At 43.0% G+C, this 20,578-nt stretch overlaps 2 long non-coding RNA genes across 2 annotated transcripts; one reads left to right on the top strand and one right to left on the bottom strand.

Annotated features, from left to right (window-relative positions):
* The first annotated feature begins 5,417 nt into the window (after positions 1 to 5,417).
* Positions 5,418 to 5,828, top strand: LOC138913662 (uncharacterized). Its single transcript, XR_011419472.1, has 2 exons — positions 5,418 to 5,558; positions 5,633 to 5,828. It is a non-coding gene; the product is annotated as an uncharacterized lncRNA (long non-coding RNA).
* A 6,810-nt stretch (positions 5,829 to 12,638) lies between these two features.
* Positions 12,639 to 13,144, bottom strand: LOC108064622 (uncharacterized). Its single transcript, XR_001770267.3, has 2 exons — positions 12,882 to 13,144; positions 12,639 to 12,824 (listed from the first exon to the last, which is right to left on the bottom strand). It is a non-coding gene; the product is annotated as an uncharacterized lncRNA (long non-coding RNA).
* Between the last annotated feature and the right edge of the window lie 7,434 nt (positions 13,145 to 20,578).

Genomic DNA, 20,578 nt, shown 5'->3' with positions numbered 1-20,578 from the left:
AGATTTTTTGGCACAGCACAACATGGCAAAAAGCAAAGAGATCTATCTAAAGTGTTTATTTCCTGCAATTTTCGAAAATATTTTTCTTGACTTTTTGTGTGACACGTTTCTAATTCTTCGCCGCGTTTTTTCTTGGCTGTAAGATGGCTAAGAAAACAAAAAGCCAAGAATTCTTTTTCGGCGGCTCGGTTCAAAGATGCTTTGTGTTAAGTTAGGCAAACATCATGCGCACTGTTACCATTTTGTCTTGATTAACAATTGTCTGGCGGGGCAAATATTTAAAGCATGAAATCGTTTTGCCATACGTACATCGGACTATTTTCTTTACTCCAGATGGAAACAAATGCGAACCGGCCACAATGAGAACTCTTAGTTCGCACAAAGGGGCTGTGTGGTAGATTGAGATCGAGATCTCTTAGCCAAAAACATAAATTGGTTCCAGTGTGAGAATTTATTGATTAATTTTGGTACAACGCCTTTTGCCAACACAAAAGTTCAACGCCCCTTCGGAGGCCTAAAATGAAAAGCTAAACGAATTCGGATCTGAACACCTTTTCTTGGTCAGATAAAACGCGGCGTTAATTAAAGCCGATTACCGTAATTTGTTTGTGTCCGAAGGGCTTTTTGGTAAAAAAAAGCGGGCCCTTTATGAAAAATTCAGCCCTGCACTTTGGAGCTGCAAATTCGGCGAATGTCAAGTCCGTAATTTAATGTATCTACATTCGAACATCTGTGTTCGAGGAATGCTGACGGTGCGTTTGCCTTCGGGTTTCCTGGCCAAAAGCGCGTGTGACCCCAAAAAGAGAAATTCCATCCAGGTAAATGATGCAATTCTTGGTCTTTCGGTTTCGGGTTTCCATTTGGGCTGGGCCCTTTCCTAATTGACTAATTAACCTGAGGTTTAATAAAGTATTTGGGCCTAGGGAATCGAGTGATTTGTGTCGGTTTTCGTTTCATCTCACCTAAATCGAGTAGGCTTTCTTCGGAAAGAAAGCAATTTTTGCGACAACCGCGAGAACTGAAAGATGTCAGTATTCTAAGCTCGGTGAAAGTTGTTTTTGTCAATGGCTAAGAAGTTCTCCGCTGTTTTGTGTGCTCAATAGTGCGACAAATGGTCAACTGTCCGCGAGCAGCCTCGTCTCATTCCGACAGAGCATCTTCATCATCACAATCACCACGATCGCAGCGTCATCAGCTCACGTCGTTCTAAGTACAGATTGGCATGTGGCGTTGCTCTCGGCTTAGCACAGAAATACAGAAATCATAATGGTAATGGCAATCATAATAGGAACAATAAAAAGAAAATCCGAGAATGGTCATCAGAAAGTAAAAGACTTTAAATGCCATCGCTTTGGATTTGCTTGTAATGACATTGACAGACAGACTTGCACTTGTCCGCTTGTTTAATCTGGTTTCGTTGTTTCCATTTCGGTCTAGATAACTTCATAATTTCTGAGAAAAAAAATTGCTTTTCCTTTTTGGTATACTAAATAGTTTGATAACTATAAATAGCTTAGGAATGGAATTTCTGTTCTCAGCGTGGCGAACATTTTTAGTTAATTAAATTTCTTTGTTTGATGTCTTACTTGAGAGTGCTGACAAAAAAAACTTTTAATGAAACGATAATCAATTTGATATTATGTGGTTTAAATTTTGAATTGATATGCGGCACCTCCATTCGATATGCATGTAACTTCCTCTCTTTTTTGAAGTCAGATACCATATGCGTATAAACACCAGAACTATGCGCATATCGATTTGATATTTTTGTACCTAAAAATATTTTGTATTCAATGGTACAAACTTTTCTCTTGTAATTTCATCCTACTTTGTCTTTTCCTGGGCACATGAATGCAATTAAAATTCGCCCACCAAAAACAACCCGATTTTCGACTCGGGCTTGTGGCATTTGTCACGTTTATTCAGCATTTTGGCCACTGTAAAGTCTATTTAAATTTCGTTGGCAGTGGCTTTTGTTTTTGGGGCCTCCGCTCCGGCTCTTTAGTAACGCTCGAAATTAGCCCAAAAGGCTTCAAATGCCTCATTTTGTGGCTCTGTGTTGTCACGTTTCGAAAACGAGATTGGTACGGATTAGGCCGCCGACATTTGGAGCTGGCTAACTGCCTTCGTTTCGAGTCTTTGATTCATTTACGCTAATTAGGTGACACAATTCTCACCTAATGTGCTCTGATAAGCGTACAGGAATGTTATGGAAAACCCCAACAAATTGTTGGCTGAAACCCATCGGTTTGGTGGGGGAAAACTCAGAACCCCCGACCTCTAACCAACTACCAATAAGCAAGGCTGGCTGCTCATTTAAATTTTACACACAGCTCCCTGGTTTTGGCCTGGCCATTTTTGGTGAGTATCTTCGCTGCGCCGAGTTGCCTGCTCCCGAAAACAATGGGCACTCGTATATCATGATAATCATAAAAGCCCAAGCTCCTTCTCCTTCTTCTTCTTCTTTTGGCCATATATGTGTGGCCCAGGCAGTTTCAGCCATGGCAGCATGTAAAGCGCCGCACTCGACTTTGCTTACACGTCTTTGGGGCCGTCTGGCCATAATTTGTTATCATATTAAAGTGCAACATGGACAACAGTTTTGCCGAACGCGATATATCCACCGATACTCTGCCAACTTGACCACACAGGCACTGTGGGTTGGGAAGTATGTGCAATAGAAATTCACCCAAGGAATCTCGAGGAGTCTCATTACGCAAATGCCTATATTGTTAGGAAGGAATTCTCTTTGTTTCACCTGCTCGTTAGGTGTCTTTAATGGGCGACTAAAAGCGAAATTGTTTATAATCTCATTAAATTAGGTGCTTGCTTAATTTTATAGAGATTTATATGGACAATTTCTTGAATAACTAATGAAAAATCGAATTAATGGAGGGGAGAGTCTAGGGATTTAGGATCTAAGATCTCTCCGGAAGAATTCCAAAAAAAGTAGTCGAAATATAGTTGCTTTTTCAATTTATAATCTCATTAAATTATTTTAATAGAGTTTTATATGGACAATTTCCTAAATAGCTAATGAAAATTATTATTAATGAAAGGGAGAGTCTAAGGAGGGATTTAGGATCGAAGATCTCTCCGGGAGAATTCCAAAAAGTAGTCGAAATTTATAATTTCATTTAATTAGGTGGTTGGTTAGTTTTATAAAGGTTTATATAGACAATCAAAAAGAGTTAAGACTAACACATAAGATCTCCCTGGAAGAATTCGAAAAATAACCGCTTGATCCCATTGTACTAGGTATGGCGGAAGTTCTAGAATTGTATTCTGTTTTGTAGTTATGAGTCTTTATGGCAGCATTTGTTTGGCTGACTGTCTAGCTGCAGACCCAGATATCGCTCGAAAAAGAAAGAAAGAAGCTCGTTAGTGCGCCGCGTTGAGACATCGACACCTTGTATGGATTATTTGCGATTGCGATTGCGCCCTTTCGCCAATTATTGTGCAATCAATATTGCATAATCGGACAACGTTCAACGCCCCAGCTTCTTTGGGAGCTTCACAAGTTGCAGAAGCATTTGTGGCGACTCCACCGCTTACAGCTTACCTAACGGCAGTCACACTTGTGGCACATAAATCAAACTCAGCTCCAGTTAGATCTGGGATCTCTAGCCTCGAAACTCGAGCCTCGAATCCTACCTGCGTGTTATGCAAATGTCAGAAGTTTGGCATGATGTCGTGTGTGGCTCGTGGGCATGGCTAGCCTCCCATTACATCACGTTGTGGCGCAGTCAAGGTCGTTTTTTGCCCGCTCTGTTGCATGCCTCCAATCTTAAATCTCTAATTTCTAATTCCAAATCAACTGGCAGCAATCGCAGCTGCGGATGGCTACCAACTACGAACAACTACTACCAACTACCATCAACTGCAAGGTGCCTCGCCCCAGACGTGTTAGCAACTCGTTGGCCACAAGTCTTAAGTCTCAAGTCCTCAAGAATCTGTATCCGAATGCTGAATCCCACATGCAAGGCTGGGTGGTTCCCGATGTTCTGGCCAGGATTGAATGCTTCTCACCTCGAAATGGAGCACAATGCCCGCTATGGTCTTTCAAATTGCCAGCACGTCTGCTTTGGCACTGCTCGGCAAAAAATTGATCGCTTGTGATTAGCAGCGATTAAGATTAGAACAGCACCACCAGCAGCAGCAGCAGCATCAGCAGCACGAGAAATGGAAAAACGAAGATGAAAACATAACCCAGACTGCAGATCCAACATCTAGAATCCAGCATCCAGCATCCATACAGCCAGTGCAGTTGGGACCCGCGGTGTTTTGTCAGTTATGTGCAAAGTGGCCAAGAGCCGCTAACATTTTTCAATTAAAAAGCGAGTAATACGGCTGTCAATGTGTGGCCTCGAATGGGTGTTACTTAGCATATTGAGACTATAAACCTATTTTCTCCCATAGTGGTAAAAAGATTTTTACTGCGTGCTTCTGTAGATACTTCTTCAAACATGTTAAAAAAATGTTTATTTATTAAACTAAAACAAGAGAGATTGCTATAGACATGCACCTCGACTATCAAATACCCGTTACTCAGCTAAAGAAAGTGCATGCAGCAAAGCGACTGCTTGCACTGCTTGAATTTCATTATAACTCATTGCTTATAACTTTTAAATAAATGGTCCGATTTGAAAAATTTCTTCTACATTTCGATAGGTGCTAATAAACACAACAAAATTGCACTTACAATTTTCCAAAATCTTTAAAGATGGATTAATTGGGATTTATAAATGGAGTTAAAAGGCGTTAGATCTCAAATCATTCTATCCCATTCTCCGCCAGGGTAGCAAATAATAAAACGCCTAACAAGTTGGAGGCCTGCAGCTGCATCTGGATTAGATGCTGGGATGTAGTTACCACCGCCATCGTGGCGATGGATGTGGCATCCCCATCCATATCCACATCCACATCTGCGGCCTTGGCTATCAAGTGATCATCGTAATCGCATCGCACCACCCCGCAATTCGTATCGATGTTAGAGCTCCACTGATGTTCTGTTAGGCCTGTCATAAAACTTTCACGCCGAAATCTATATGTTTCATCGCGGCGACGACGAGTGGAATTATTGTGAAAGATGTTGGCTGAGATTGTGTGAAATGAACTTGGCCGGCCGGCGATGATTGTATAAGTAAATTTCACGTTGCATTTGCGGCAGGTAAATTATTAAAAAGCCATAACAAATACGAAAGAAAGCAAACCGAATAAATTGTATTTATGGCGCGCCGAGGTACGCGGCAGTTGGCTAAAAGGTTTTGTCAGTTCGGCAGCCGTTGACATTATTTGCCTTAATTCGTGCACTTTCTTCTCGACTTGTCTTGGCCAAAGACAAATACAAAGACAAAGGCAGGGGCATTAAAAGCAATTAGCTCTGCTCTCTGGTTTTGTTTCTGCGGAGCTGCCAGTGTCGTTAAAGATTAAAGTCGAAAATTGTTGAATTTTGTACGCGATGCGGCTTAAACACACATGTTGATAGCTCAAAATATGGCTGGACATTACTTTTACTGCCCGGCGCATTGCTATTACTATTGAAATGATCGCGTTACGTAAGGAAAACCCGACTCTTTTCTTTCGGTTGTGCAACAATCTCACAAGTATCTCTGAATCACTTTAATTGTAGGACAAATTGCCGCTTGCCCGGCGAAGACCGCAAATTGCCGAATGGCAATTGAATGGCGGCTTAATTTGGCTTAAATGCTTCAGATCATCGCGATGATATATGGCTGTCCATAATCCATAATTCCGTGGACCCTGAGAACTGCGCAGTCATGTTGGTGGTTTTTCAAACGATTTGTATCACGGCTTAAAATAGAATTCCACATATTAACACCTCCGAAGAAATGTCTCACGCCTGGGGAATTTTGGGGAAAAGTGGTGAAAATGTGTTACTTTATGGAAATATCATTACAGAACTCGACTTGACAGCTGTCATAGGTAAACATCCAGCCATATGCGGGTTCTGAAATTAAAAACGAAGATGGTACTTCAGGTCCAAGAAAGAAAAAGTGAAAATACCGGAAACCCCATTTGGGTAACGAGCTGAGAACACACAATCGAAAGACGAAATGTGTCAGCTCAGCTGTTTAAATCCAGACTTCTTGAGGTCTTCATTATTCTTCCACCAGCAGAGGTCAAGGGTCATTCGTCACGCGAGCTCAGACGTGAACGAATTGGCAACCGAAATAGAAATACAAAAAGCAGAAGTTGTATTATGCTAATGGCCAATTGTCATTTCGGAACCGTTAAGTCAGCAGGCGAACAATGAATCTTTTACAGCGTTTCGCTAATTTGAGGTGTGAATGAAAGTGAATGAAAGCGAGCGCATTCCGCAGAAGATACAGATATAGATACAGATACTTATCCATCAGCAAATCATCTTCGTTCAAGGAGAAACGAGGGACCCAGCTTAGAATAGCCAGCTTGGCAATTAAATCGCTTTTGTTCGGACTAATGGACCTCTTACTTTCGGTTCGGTTCGGTTTTCTGCTTTTCGTTTTGCTGCGTGATGTGTTTCGATTTGATGAGCTGTGATTCGATATGAAACGCTCTTGTTTGCGGCATGCAAATGATTTGTTTAACAACACACTTTTTATCGAGTGTTCGGCTACCGGAGCCCAGAGTCTCAAAGTTGTACCTGGAACAATTGGAATGATTAAGCGGATTTTTCTGGGCTCTGCGTGGGGGGCAAATGTGTGAGACTTATACACAATTATTTTCACATTTCCGAACCTAAACCTTTTGTTGGCCTGGGCAAAAATTAAAGCAGCGTAGAACTAAAGCAAAGCCCAGGACCATGAAATCGTGTTTAATTTTCATTTGGCTTTCTATTCGCGGTTCTGGCCAAAAAAAAAACACACACAAGTGCTTAAGTTTCTCTTTCCCGTGTGTGTTTGGCAAAAGTAATTCTAATGGCCCAGGTCATAAAAGGCTTTAATTTCGTGGTCGCCGCTTAAATTCATTTCAAGGTTAGCATGATGTGACACTTTCGTTTGGCCAGCCCTTCTTTTTTGCGCTTGATTCTAAGTTCTAGCCGCTTTCCACTCGATTTTCCCTAACTTCCCATAACCTGTCCACATCAATATCAATTGTGGCCACTGTTTGACATCGAATCAACGCCATTTAACAGCATAATTAACACATGTTCTTCGCACAATCGATTGCACACGCATCTCGATGGACCAGTCGGCTACTAAATTGGTTATCTAGTGCGAGATGAGTCTAGTATCCACTATCCACGACTCGTCTGGCTGTCTCTTTCATTAGCACGTTGTCCAGTCCACATTTCGAGCGGAATCGCTGGAGACGGTCGCTGTCACCATCGCATTCGAATCGAATTGGTGAAGCAGGTGACACTCGCTTACGGAGTAGTAAGAAGTGGCTCCCAGACTTGTCATCCGATCCACTCCATCTACACACGAAAAAAATTGATATGAAACGATGGTCGATTTTACGTTATGGTGATATCATTTTTGACTTGTTAAGGTCGAAATGTAACCAACAGGTCAGTTTGAATTTCGAATGTGTTTTTCTCCCTCCCACTCATGAAACTATCTCGCTCTATTTCGAATTGAGAGAGTTTGTACTTCTCCCTCCCACTCACGTGATTTAAGTTATTACATTGCTTCTTCCTCTCTTTTTCGAAGTCAGAGAATCTCCGAGAGAGAGATTTCGCTAAAAACGATATGCGTTTGCAATACCAGAAATTTACCATGCCCATATCGATTTGAACGCGAGGTGTTTTTTTGTGTGTATCCCATACTTGTCATCTGATCCACTCGCCTACGAGTGTCCATGGGTGTAGCAATTATAGGCCGCCTCTTAATTGAGTTATGAGTTCTTCTTGTTAGCCGAATTCCCTAAAATGCTGCAACTGTAACGAGGCAGCCTCTTGGCTCCCGACTCTCGACTCTTGGGAATCGAGAAGCGGATTCTGGGGCAAGAAGCTGAGTTGCCTCTTCTCGGAACTGTCGGCGTCGCTTTTCCCGTTTGTGGATCAGTAATGCGACAGAAATGGCCTAATGAGTAAATTAATTGCTCGAAACCATGATCTTGTCCAGTCTTTATTTGATCGCCACTAATTCGCAATAAAGACTCAATTAATCAGCGATCGCAACCGACCCCTGCGCTGACCCTACTTCGACAGTCGTCGATTAATTAGTGATTGATCTGGAGCTGGAAATGCAATGAAAGTGCAGCCCCGACTTTAACTTACTTTTCACTTTCATTGCAAGTGTGTTAACAATTCGAGTGTGGCCCTAATGATGGCCCATGCAGGCTGCCACGATCGATTAAAGTCGTTCACTTCAAAACAAACAAATAAACGAATGGGAAAACTGAAGAGATGAGCTATGCCAGATTAGATGAACTGGTTGATGCTGGTGGCACCTCGAGCATCCAGCTCTCACTTTTCCTAATTACCAAGAGACTATTCGAATACCCTGTAAGAAAAGGGTATCACGGTTTCAGTACTCCTTACTTAACAAACTAAATTAAGACATTTACGACCTGGTCAGATGCGAATCAATAATGAAATGGCCATGCAAAATTCTAGACACAACAACGCTTAAGAGCCGCCACGGGGAATGCCGCAACGGTAAATGGGTCTTCAGACTTCATGACTGCAGATACCCGACTCGAGATTAGAATGAATCATTTCCAGGCATCCTAATTGAGTTGTGGCCACGCTGGCAGGCCGAAATATTAGCAGACGCCTTGTCGATGTGCAAGTTGTCTGAGTTCTGGTCTATAGAGTCCCAAGGTGTGAGACTACTTAGCCGGGCCAACTAAGCGGGGCCAAACTGCAACGATTAGTCGCAGACTTTTCACGAGGAAGTGGACGAAGTCTGGACGAAGGGCCATTTATCAAGAGTGCTCGTGTCTCGTCTCTCTGGGCAAATTAACCGTTCTTTGGCTAACTGACTCACTAACTGACTGACTTGTGGAGTTACTAACCAAGTTGGTGGCTAACGGGGACTCCCACTTTAATTGCTCCATCGATGCTCTCACACCGAAAGTGTTATTAAGAGTCGGAATGAAATGTAGAACGTAGTTCTCTAGTTCTCTGGGTCAATGCGAGCACCCGAACTAATCAAAGCCACATTGAGAAAGGCACGCGTTCACCCAAAGTCAATAAGCTTTCACAAATAACTCAGCAATATTGCACGCACTCGGAATGTGACAAGAACTTGTGAGAAATGTGCCAAATGGATTCGATCGGGGAGTGACAGAACTTGATCTGATCTTAACCTGAACCTCAAGGGTGGACATGCATCTGTGAGAACTCGTACTCGAGCTGAACCTCACGTTCCAAGGGTTCGCTATTCCTATTCCTAGGTTCCTAGGTTCCTAACTCCAGGTTCCAGTTCCATAAAACACAATGGAGCATCGCCCCGCTCAGTTCTATTGTTCTATCGATGGCCATGGCTTGCAAATTTTCGGCAGCTTTAATGTTTATTCATGAATTCCAACATGAAACGGCAGTGCAACGAGGAAGAGACAAGTTCTCTGGCCGGCACAAGCATAAATCAAATTGGCCAAGTCAAGTTAAGACTTTTGGTTAAAGCAGCAAAAATAGAAACAGAAAAACTGCAGCACGCAGTCATGGCCAACTGATTGAGCTGTCGCGTATTTGGGTGAGGTGAGATCGCCCAGTGTCCAAATGGCCATAGAATTTGAGAATTTGAGGCCTCTGGGGTGGGGGTACACCTATTTCTGGCTCCGAACTTCGTGTCTTGGCTGCTTAGGGAAATCTGCCGCGGAGAAAACGAAACGAAACGAAAATTTCCATATACCCTGTCCTATCCTATATAAGGCTCCAGATCTCTGCCATTTTCACGGACTTTTGTCATATCAAATGGTAAATGGTGGACGGCAGTTGGTAAATGGCAAGAAGCTAAAAGGCCCGCCCACTGTGGACATCCTGCTCTGGGTTGGAATAGAAATAGGAATGCATTCATATCGCTGGGAACAACTGGGTCACTTGGCTCGGACAACAAAAGTGCATCAGGAGCAGCATCAGTGGCTCGGCTAACGGAAGACGATTATCAATTTTATTTTGGCTCATATTAATGGCCTTTATTCCACTCGCACTTTAGTCAGCAGACCAGTGGAAAAATTTGAAATGATTTCCATGTTTCTGCAGCACAGTGGTTTTCGGTACCCCATTGTGAAGTATGAAAAGCCTGTTGAAATGCCATATATTTATTTTTTTACTGCGCTACTAATAAAATAATTATAATGTAAATAAAATAATTACGCAAATCGGAGTGTAAAATCATGAGAAAAACTAGTCGAAGAGGAAAGCATTTGGTTTGGTTGGTTTATGTTTTATGGAAATGACAGCTAATAAATATTCCATTATTTGAGAGGAATGTTAGAACTCTTAACTAACGCAAACTAATTAAATGAAAATTTCTATATTCACAGAGACGACGATATGGTGTCGCAAAGATCTAAAGAGATAGTAAACGTTTTATCTGTGCATACTCATAAAAGTTCCTGGGATTTACAATCAAAGGAGGTATATATATATTATCCCTGTTCGTTATGCAGAACAGGTGCATCGTTAATTGGCATTGCAAAAAGTTCACACTGTGCTTATAAACACCTCCTTGAAAAGGGTTTACTTCATAAATGAGCATAAATATAAACTGATCCGATTTAAAGACTTAAGAACTAATTAGTTCCATGGGAAATATTTGTGGCCGAGCTGGGAAGTAGGGTTCGGTGTTTTAAAATTTTTGCAATTTTATTCTGTTCTACCACACAAAAAAAAAATTCGATATGAAAAAGGGTAAACTCTACATCATATCAATAAAAAGCCGATATGATCAATGTTAAATTTATGATTCAATCATATCAGCTTCATATTTTATCATATCACTTATTTATAAAAATACTATTTTAATATGCCAAATTGATTTTTTTTTTAAATAATGTTAAATAAGATAAATTTAATCTGCATTCATATAAATATAATATGAACTTGATCTCTGAAAAATGTAAAATTAAACTTTTTTCTATGCACCTGAGGCGAACGGCTCGGATTTCCCCAACTGTGTACAATGTACATATTTTCTTGGACTTGTTTCGGATTTTCTTTTGCACCACTGTAAATCTCGACTCAATAGACCCGATCACTTGCTCTATTACGATTTTAGCTGCAGCTCCCAAGTGCCCAAGTGAGTGAGCTTCCATCTTTCGGCTGCCGGCGGTCGATTTCTTTTGATGCAGCGCACTGATGTAATGTGCTTGGCCTGCAATCGATTCGAGTTGCATCCACATAACCGTATCATCTGCCATAATGGCATTAACTGCTCTAGTTGAAAGCGAAAAGTACTGCCGGATAATGGGCAATTTAAGTAGTAGTAGTCGTTTTGGCGGAGGGAGCACTAAATCATCGAAAAGTGGTTTTGCAATTGTGTCTGCATATCTGCTGGTTTCCTGATTTGTTGTTTCAATTGTGGGTCACAGCTGCGTGTGCAGCAAAAAGATATTTTCTATATTATTTTTGAGTTGGCATTGGCATCGCACATTCCCAGCATGTCTGAAGTCCATCTTCACAACCACATCCATCTTCAATCCAATCTCCTCATCGTGCAGGCGGAGATTAAGCTTTGCTAATGAAGAATCGTGTGTCTATGGCTAATTAGGCGTATATATCCATTAAGGCTATTCGGCAGATGCCATAAAAAACGCCGGCGAAATTGGGTTTATAGTGCAGAAACTCAATGGTCCATGGCTATTTATATCCGCCAACTGCAAACAAAAGACTCAAGTAACGAACTCGAACTCGTTTCTGTGCGTTGCCCGCTGGTTGTTGTTGTTCTTCTTGTTGTTGGTGTGTGAATTTATGCATAAAGATTATAATATTTTTGCAGGCTTTAACTCAAGCGCACAGTTAGTTCTAACCGGAGGCCCCCGATACGTTCGTTCAATAATTCAAACAAAAAAGTAGCCAGCACATTTTCCCCCATTTTTTTGGTCCACAAAAACGCCCACCTCACCAACTTGGTCCGAAAAACAGCCGGCGGCTTTTTCAAGTCGAGCTGAAAAAATGCAGTCAGTAAACTGAAATTGGGTTGTCCGCTTGACCACAGCAGCAGCAGCCACTTCTCTTGCGCGTTTCTAACAATTTGCCTTGCAATTAGTCAAAATTATTGTGCAATGTTTATCCAACAAGCCACGAGTGACACTTCTGTCAATAAACAATTCATTTGCATAACTCGAGGCACGATTTGCCTTGCTCCGTTGCCAGAAGAAACCATAAACTAAGTCTCCCTCCGCTCTTTTCCTTTCTTTCCCTGGGGGAACAACGAGAGGAATGTTCGGTAGCCGAAGGCTCATCCATGGTCTTCCAAGTGCAAATCATCTTCACACTTCCACGGAGGATGCTCGAATGGCTCGATGACTCTGCATATTCACCTGCATGCCACTGCTAATCGAGGGTATAATGGCTGGCTGATGAGGCGCGAAGTGATGAATGTTTGAGCCGTTTGGGTGGACAAATATGTCGAGAAGGTGGGAGTTTGTACTGCAGAGTTTACGGCTCTATAGAGGATAATAGGTGTTGAGAATAGGTTTTTCTATCTGATTAATGATAATAAAATAATTTCATAGCTTAAATATCAATTCACATTGGTTAGTCATTTACTTAAAGCATGACCCTAAACTTATTTAACAATAAAATTTAGGTTAGACCGTTCATTTTTTCTCATTTTTGCATTCGCCAGCTGATTTACCATCAGTTGATTTACCACCAGTTGATTTAGCACCAGGGCCATTCTTACATTTGGGATTAGTGGGAGTTGTGCCTTAAAAATAATGGTAATATTAGCAGATATTATGGGTGTGTTTGTATTATAACTCACTTCTTCCACATTCGTCTTTCTTGTCCCCTTTTCCTTTGGCCTTATCACTTTTGGAAGCTTGGTCTTTGCAAGGATCGCATTTCTTCGAACAAAAACGAGTACTCGCTTTTGAAAAAACAATAGCACCTAATCTGTTCATAATAGTTAAAAAGATGAACAGCCGAAAAATGTAGTAGTAATTTTAGAACTATGATATCGATTTGAATGATTTCTTAAAGGCTACTAAGAGTATCTAAACTTCGATTCCTTGAAGACTTAAAAAACTTTTCTATTCTCAGTGTTTCTATTCAAGGGTCTACGATAACCAAATAGAAAATGCATCAACAATTGCGCAGATTCGAGTGTTGTAATTGACGGCTGTCAGTCTTCGACTTGATTAACTCATCGATGACTCGCTGGTTCGATGAATGGCTAGTTAGATGGAAGATGGGAGTTGGAAGCCTGCCCCTCGAGATGACCACTCGATTGACAGGCGATGTTTCCAATTTGTTTGGCCGCGCACAATTGATGACTCATAAATCATGTAATATTGACTGGCTTTTCTTTCAGCAGGTCAACCCGTTAAGCGATTCTATATGCAACTAATCATGTTAGGGCCCCGTCTTCAATGCAAGTGATCAATGAAAGTGAGAGTCTGGGGCCACAGAAATAACCCATGAAAAGCGTATCGATTTGAATATGAATACGCAGGCAGCACAAACAAGACTTTCGGTCAGAAGAGAAACAGTAACTTTCATTTCTTAGGCTTTCGGCCAACAAGCGTTCATCATCTGTCTAATTTTAGAAGATCTTTTATTTGCACATATTCCTCGGCAACTATTTTCCCACATTCGTCGTTGCATAACTCTTGAATGATGGCTAGCAACTTTCGTTTTTTTCTGAACACAGGTCCTTCACTTTCAGTTCTGGTTTTCTGTCACCACAACCTACTCCAAAATTCTGAATTAAGAATTATTTCGTTTATGGCCCTATGGCCCTAGGAAAACTGAAAGTTGGAAAGTGTTTTCGTTTTTCCCATGAAAATGAAAGCCATGTGTCCATAAAAGACCATAAAAGTCAGCACCCGGCTAATATTTTTGGCCCTGTTTTACTACCATTTTGTGGGTCATTTGCATATGCGATAAATGCTTTTCGGAAATGCTGCTTATCAGAGGCAGAAAATTTGGAGGCCTAACGGTGAAGGTTTTCGGTTTTATTGCCTCCCTTTAAATTAACTCAGCTTCCGGTGGCCCCTACAAATTGTTATTGATTCGCATCAGGGCAAACGATCGCCTCCCGAATTGATGGGCCACCTGAACTCTGGTTTATGTGCTCCCGGCCAGAAGATCGATCGGCCGATTGTTGTCAAACTCATCAAATACATATTTCAGTCGGTCGTCGGTCGTCTTAGGCTTCATGTTCACCGATCGTCGCTGGAGATCGAGCACATTTATTGCGGCCATTCAGGTTTATGGCCCAAAAAGAGGCAAAGAAATGGGCAACACACACACAGAAAAAATTCTATACGAAATACGGTCATTTCTACCTCATTTCATATCAATAAAAAGCTGATTAATGTAAAATTGATGATTCAAACATATCAGCTTGATATTTTATCATATCATAAAAGTTTTAAAAATACTGCTTTAAAATTCGAAATGTAGTATTTTTGATAATAAAAATATTTTGATATTTTGAAGATAAAAATAAACTTTATTCATATCAAAATGATATGAAAACACACATCAAACTGATCTTTTGTCAATTTGTTTTCTGTGCATATATAAACGGGCATCTTTGGATCGGTTTGCCACCTTTTTTCAGTTTGCGTTACAAATTCGAGCTAGAATATAAAATCCCCTGCTCGTGGCTCTTTCGCAAATACAATTATGCCCGCCCGGCCATTGTTTGGTTCTAATTTAGCGGATTAGTGGCCACCCAGCGAGGGATCCCGCATTAAACAGAGATGGCGGTAATATTCTTTTGCCAATTTACCGAGAACTCTGCGGACATAAGCCGATTGAACATCACACGAATTATACGGCACTCGGAGTCGCACACACAGCGCGAATTCCGTATAATTAATTAATTTACAATTTCCATGCGAGCGGTGGAAGCCGAGAAATGCAACCTTTCCACTGACCCGCTTGCCAAATCGCTTGGCTGCGCCATCGAAAGTGGGCCTCTTAATTGCGGCCATAATTATACGCATTTAGCGGCGGTTTAAACGATGGTTAAGTGCTAGACCGGCGGCTAAAATTCCGCACAAGCCGGCTAAAAGCTAATCGGAGGGCCAAAACATGTCAATTGGGTGAAATTTGGGCTTGAGTCGGTCTAAGCTTTCATCTAATTGAGTGGTAATGGCCAAAATAATAAAAATCAATTAGTCGGGCTCTGTTGGTTTATACGAATTCCGGCATAGTGCAATCCTGGCTGCAGCTGCATCTCATATCTGGACCTGCGGCAGTGGGTTAAGTGCCACTTAAGTGCGCACAATGGATGGAAATTCAATTAACTCGGGGCCATTGATAAAGCAGAGACGACTTTACGGACGGTTTCGGTAGCTGTCGGCGATAAAACTCAAAGAGCGACGACAATTGCCAACGCCACCTTGGCTCCAAAGCGAAACCTCACCCGAGTAACCGAAAACCAAGAACCAAAGACCCGAAACCACAACTCTCGACCAGTTTAATTGCCAAACCGATAAATGGCAGATAGCTCTGGGCCAAAGCATAAATTGGTAGCACAAATCCCAGTTCGAATCCGAATCCGAGTCCAGGAACTCGATCGCTTTGCATTCTAGATGTCGGCGCTTGTCGAGGAATGCCGTTATGCAGCCATCTCGGTTGACCTTTTAGCCCGGCCCAAAACATTTATTTTGTCATTACCCAACTCGGGTGGTCTCCGCCTCCCACTCTTTGAAGACATTGTCTCGAAGCAATTACACAAAAGCCGCTTAGTAAATTATGTACAAACGAACAGGAGAAAAAAATCTGAGAAAATCGCATGAGCAAAAAATAAACCACAAATTGCCAAATCATTGGGCGACCAGCACCCTTCAAGTCTTCCAGTTCTCCCTGAACGGGATTAACATTCGTCTGCCTTTTGGCGGCCCTAGCAAATCTCGGCTTCTGCCCCCCGACTTGCATAAATTTCAGCCGAAATTTTATCGAAAGTGTGCATCTTACGCCCGCTGGAAAAAAGTTAGGAGCTCCGTCTTACCTAGCATGTCTATTTAAATCTTAACATGCCGCTGACAAAATGCTCAGCAATGAAGACAACAGCAGCAGGAAAAGGCAAAAGAATTAGGAACGGCAATAAAAAGCAAGAAAGAAAAGCAACGGGAAGACGTCTGGCCTGGAAATTGTGCCAGTAGTGTAGACATGGCCACATTTAACAGGAGCAGCAGGATCAAGTCTTGTTCGAAGTCCCCCTATTCCTACCCCATCCCACTCCCAATCCTCCAAGTTGTTCCCCCGGCTGTTTAGGCGATGTCACTGCTGATAGGCGACGCTGTCTGGGATCGGGTCATGCCTCAGATGGAGATGAGATGGACCGGGGGAGGTCCACCCCCCTCCGTGGCTCAAAGTTCATGACATTATCCTTCTTTGTCTCCATCTGCACATCCCAGAACCTTGTTAATTCTGCTTGTATGATGCGATGTTCTCCTCTTGTAGCAGAGATGCAAGATTAACAAATTGTTTTCCCAGATTGTGCCAATTCCTTGTCCACACATTACACTCCATCCATTAATCTTTCGCTTGCTTAAATAGAAAGGTGTTCTTGATGCCATTCCAATTTATAGAAATGGCATGGGCGGGCTGTGATCTGATTCCCTTCGATTCTGTGACCTGATTATCATAAATCATCTCGAGCTAATTGATTCGCACGAAAGAGGAAAGCAAGAGTATTCTCCCTCTATAAGACATCGGATTGTGGGTCACAGCAGTTCCCCAGGTTGTCAATTCCTCTGCCATCACAATTTATGGCTATTTGCATGAATCTCGACTGGGGAGAATGTCATCGTTGTGCGTGAGATGAAATCGCAATCGAACTGAAGTCGAAACCAGTTGAAAGTTGGAGGATAACAAATGAGAATGCCGGGGGTTAATGATGCTTGGTGTTATCTATTTCTACTTCACCGATGTCAGCAATTATTGGCTATTAGAGGTTTCACTTTTAACAGGTCCGTGGAATTTTACAAACCCCGTATTTTTCTTTGTTTCTGCGATTTAATGAACTTTCATTTCCCGTGCCAAACATTTGCAATTCGCTGGCCAGTTTATCGTCACATGCTGCATTATACATCCGAATGGGAATGCGAAATGGAGTATGTATAGAGTATAGAGTGTCCCCAAATCCAAATCCAATTCCTATGCCAGTGATGCATGGCCATCGCTCATCTGCCTGACTTTTTGCTTTTGTCTCTGGTCAGAATCGTGACGCGAATGCAGGAATATCGAAGGATGTCGATGGAGTGGAGATGGAGCTGCAGAAGAGACCTTGAGGAGGATGGAGCCAGAACCACTGGAAGATGTGTGTCGATCGCGGGGATTGGGATTTGATTTACTTGAGAGCCCGGTCCGCTTGACACTCGACATGAGTGAAACGGTGGCGAAGATTCGTGGCGATTCTACATTCTCCTCTTCGCCAGGCATTATTTCATTAAATCCGTACCCGTTTGATTAGAATCACTTTCGAGTTCGCTGGGAAGTGAAACTTCTGCACGACGCACTTTCGATGGCACGTGAGACAAACAGAGTGCATTGGGAACTGACCATGAGAGGGTTTTGTATATTGTATGGTATGAATTCACTGGTTACAATGGAGTGATATGGGAACGGCTCTCCAAAAAAGACCTCTTCCCCGCCAGAGGGTCAGCTAAACAGAAATGAAATGAAAATTGCAGGCGGATAGGTTTCACTCTTGTGCGAAGAAGAGCAGCGTCTAATCACAAGGGCAGCACCACTCAACTCCCATCTGAAATGGAAAAGCCAACTGCAAACTGCAGATGCAACTGGTTGCCGAAATGCAACGTGAGCCACATGCAACATGCAACATGAGGCCAAAAGAAAGAGAAACGGAGAAACAGAAGTCCCAGAAGAGGAGCCACTCAAAGTGGCAACGGCCTGGGAATTGGGCTAATTGATGTTTAGCTGCACTTTTACCCGAAACGTGGACGGAGGAGAGGTTATATCGATGCCATCAAATGCATATTACATGACTCTGGAACCCCACAACCAGGAGATATCCGATCCCAATGCTTGTCTGCAGATCCGACTGCATCTTAATTAATCCGAGCATCGGCTGACTTTGAGCAGGATGCTAATGGAGGTGGGGATGTGGGGACCAGAACGTGCTTTAATTGAATACAATTAATTATTGACACATTTCGTTAGGAATTCAAGGCTTTGGGCCCCGATAAGCTGAGTCGTGAGCTGACTCCTGAGCAGAGCGAATTAGGATATGGAAATGCACTTTCTACGGACCTCCATCCTCTTGTTTTATGTAAACTGGAAACTGCAAACTGCAGGCTTAACCCAATTTGTTGGGGAAGTCATTGGAGCATTCTTCGGTTGAAAGAGTTAATTGCTGCGGGAGATTCTCCCACTGGAATGTGCTATCCACCCAACGGTACTATACATACTGAGAAAACCCGACTTCTGGTGCTGCTGACAGGTGCCGTGGACATTTTCCAAGGCATTCAATTGCAGGAGACACCGAACAGAAGGCGGCAAACAGAAGACATGGAAACGTTGACAAACATTTCAAACATCTGCTGCCTGTTTGCGTTGAATAGAGGAGATCATGGAGTAAAGTGGAGGATGGAATAGGGGATCCAACCATCCAACGGCTCACTTTTCTCACCCGAGCAAAGAGGAACATGGCCAACAATCGATTGGAATGCCAGTTGCGGGTGTCGCTTGCCAGGGGACAGCTCCTCTGGTGACAAAAGCCCGAGATCTCGAGTCCAATATCCAATATCCAAGACGAGGCCCAGGAACCCAGCACTCAGTAACCAGCTGAAGACAAGTGCCCGCTGAATCTCCTGACGCCCCCAACGGTGCCATTTGAATATCAACATTTGTCATCGTGTGTCGTGTCGCATTCCGCACTCTTTCTATTCAGTTGCTGCCTTTGTTTCTCTATTTCTCTTCCCGGTGGAGGAAATGTGCCCAAATGTAAGCAAATCCAATTAAAGTCAAGTGGAACATGGCCAGGGATCAGGAATCAGGAACGAGCTGCCTTGTCTCCTTCCTTTTAATTGAGGAGCTCTCATGTAGCCATGCAAATGTGTGCCAGCTTTCCAGGGGAGATGAGGCGAGAATAAGAGCTACTTAAAAGGATTGTTGCGGAATCGAAGGCAGTGGAACTGCAATTACTTTGCGGATCAATTCGCAACACTTTCCCTGGAGGAGAGTGGAGGGGAGGGAGCTACAGAAAGCTACAGATGCAGAAAGGCATTCCCATTCCCATTCCCGCCTTTATCTCCCAAAGATCAGAGCAGAACAATGAAATTTGGAACGCGCTCGTTGCAATTGTAATTGAAACGCATTACCACCAAATGTTTTCTCTGTTTCTGGCTCCAATGGGCGTTGGCCACAGATCCCCGCCAGCTTTGCCTCTTGGTAGGTTGGTAAGTTGGTGAGTTGGAGCACAAGAACCACAAACAACGTAGGCGATGACAGCACCGGGAAATGGAGACCAAACTGAGCACTACGCACAGGAGCAGGGGAATGGCGACATGGCAGCCGAAAGTAGGTGAAGCAGCCGCTAACGAAGACCAACTGGAGGAGAGGAGGGATGCGATGGGATGTGGCCAGTATCAATGGAAGGCAATCGGACATGCCGACGCATTGGCAGACAACACAGAAAGAAACAAACTCACAAGTCCAGAGTGGGAGGCACTCGACTCACGCACTCAAATGGGTGGAGAGGATTGGGAATCTGGGGGGGAATTCCCAGGGGAAGGAAGGTAATACAAGCTGCTCTTTTAGGGACAACAATGCGCGGTTCGATTTGTTTGCGATTTGGTTAAAGCAAATTTACGGCAGCCGAGGAATGTCGCCTGTCTTTAGGTTCCACATCTCTCTCTTGGATCTCCGTAGGTGGTCAACACCCAGAAACAGAAACCATCAACTGGTTACCCACTCATCCAAGCATCGTTCCGTGGAGAGGTGCGTGCGATTAAGTGGAGCTAATGAGGCTGAGGGGATTTCTCATTTGTCATATGCATCTCAGTTCCTCCATAACGGTTCCATTTGGTCAAAGGCATCTCAGATATTCAGCATGGGAATTCTTGTCATTAGAGGAGCATCCCTAATATTCATGGGCTTGGTCTCGTGAGGAGCAAGCATTTAACCTTGACAGGAGACAAAAACGTGGACTCATCAACGATCGATGATCTAAGATCCAGTTGGACCCGCGGGACAGGAAGAAGAACCGTTCTGGCGACGTGGAATCAGCAGGTCGCCTTGGTCGATAAGAGATCGAGCAATTAGTTGACAGGGATTGGATGGGATGGCCAGGAGGATGAGGAGGGGGAGGCAGTGCGTCCTCGTGATCCGCTGACGGTGACTGCGACTGTGACGTTGGAGGTGACTGAGATGGGCACGATGGCTCCATATTGGTAATACCAGAGGTTGAGGATCGTGATGACCGGCACGTTCGTCACTTGTTCGCAGTTTCAGCTTATTCCAGATTGACGCTGTTCAGGA

This window comes from Drosophila takahashii, chromosome 3R, assembly GCF_030179915.1.
Source record: "Drosophila takahashii strain IR98-3 E-12201 chromosome 3R, DtakHiC1v2, whole genome shotgun sequence".
NCBI lineage: Eukaryota > Metazoa > Arthropoda > Insecta > Diptera > Drosophilidae > Drosophila > Drosophila takahashii.
The sequence above is the reverse complement of the archived record's forward strand: the minus strand, read 5'-3'. Positions and strand labels throughout refer to the sequence as shown.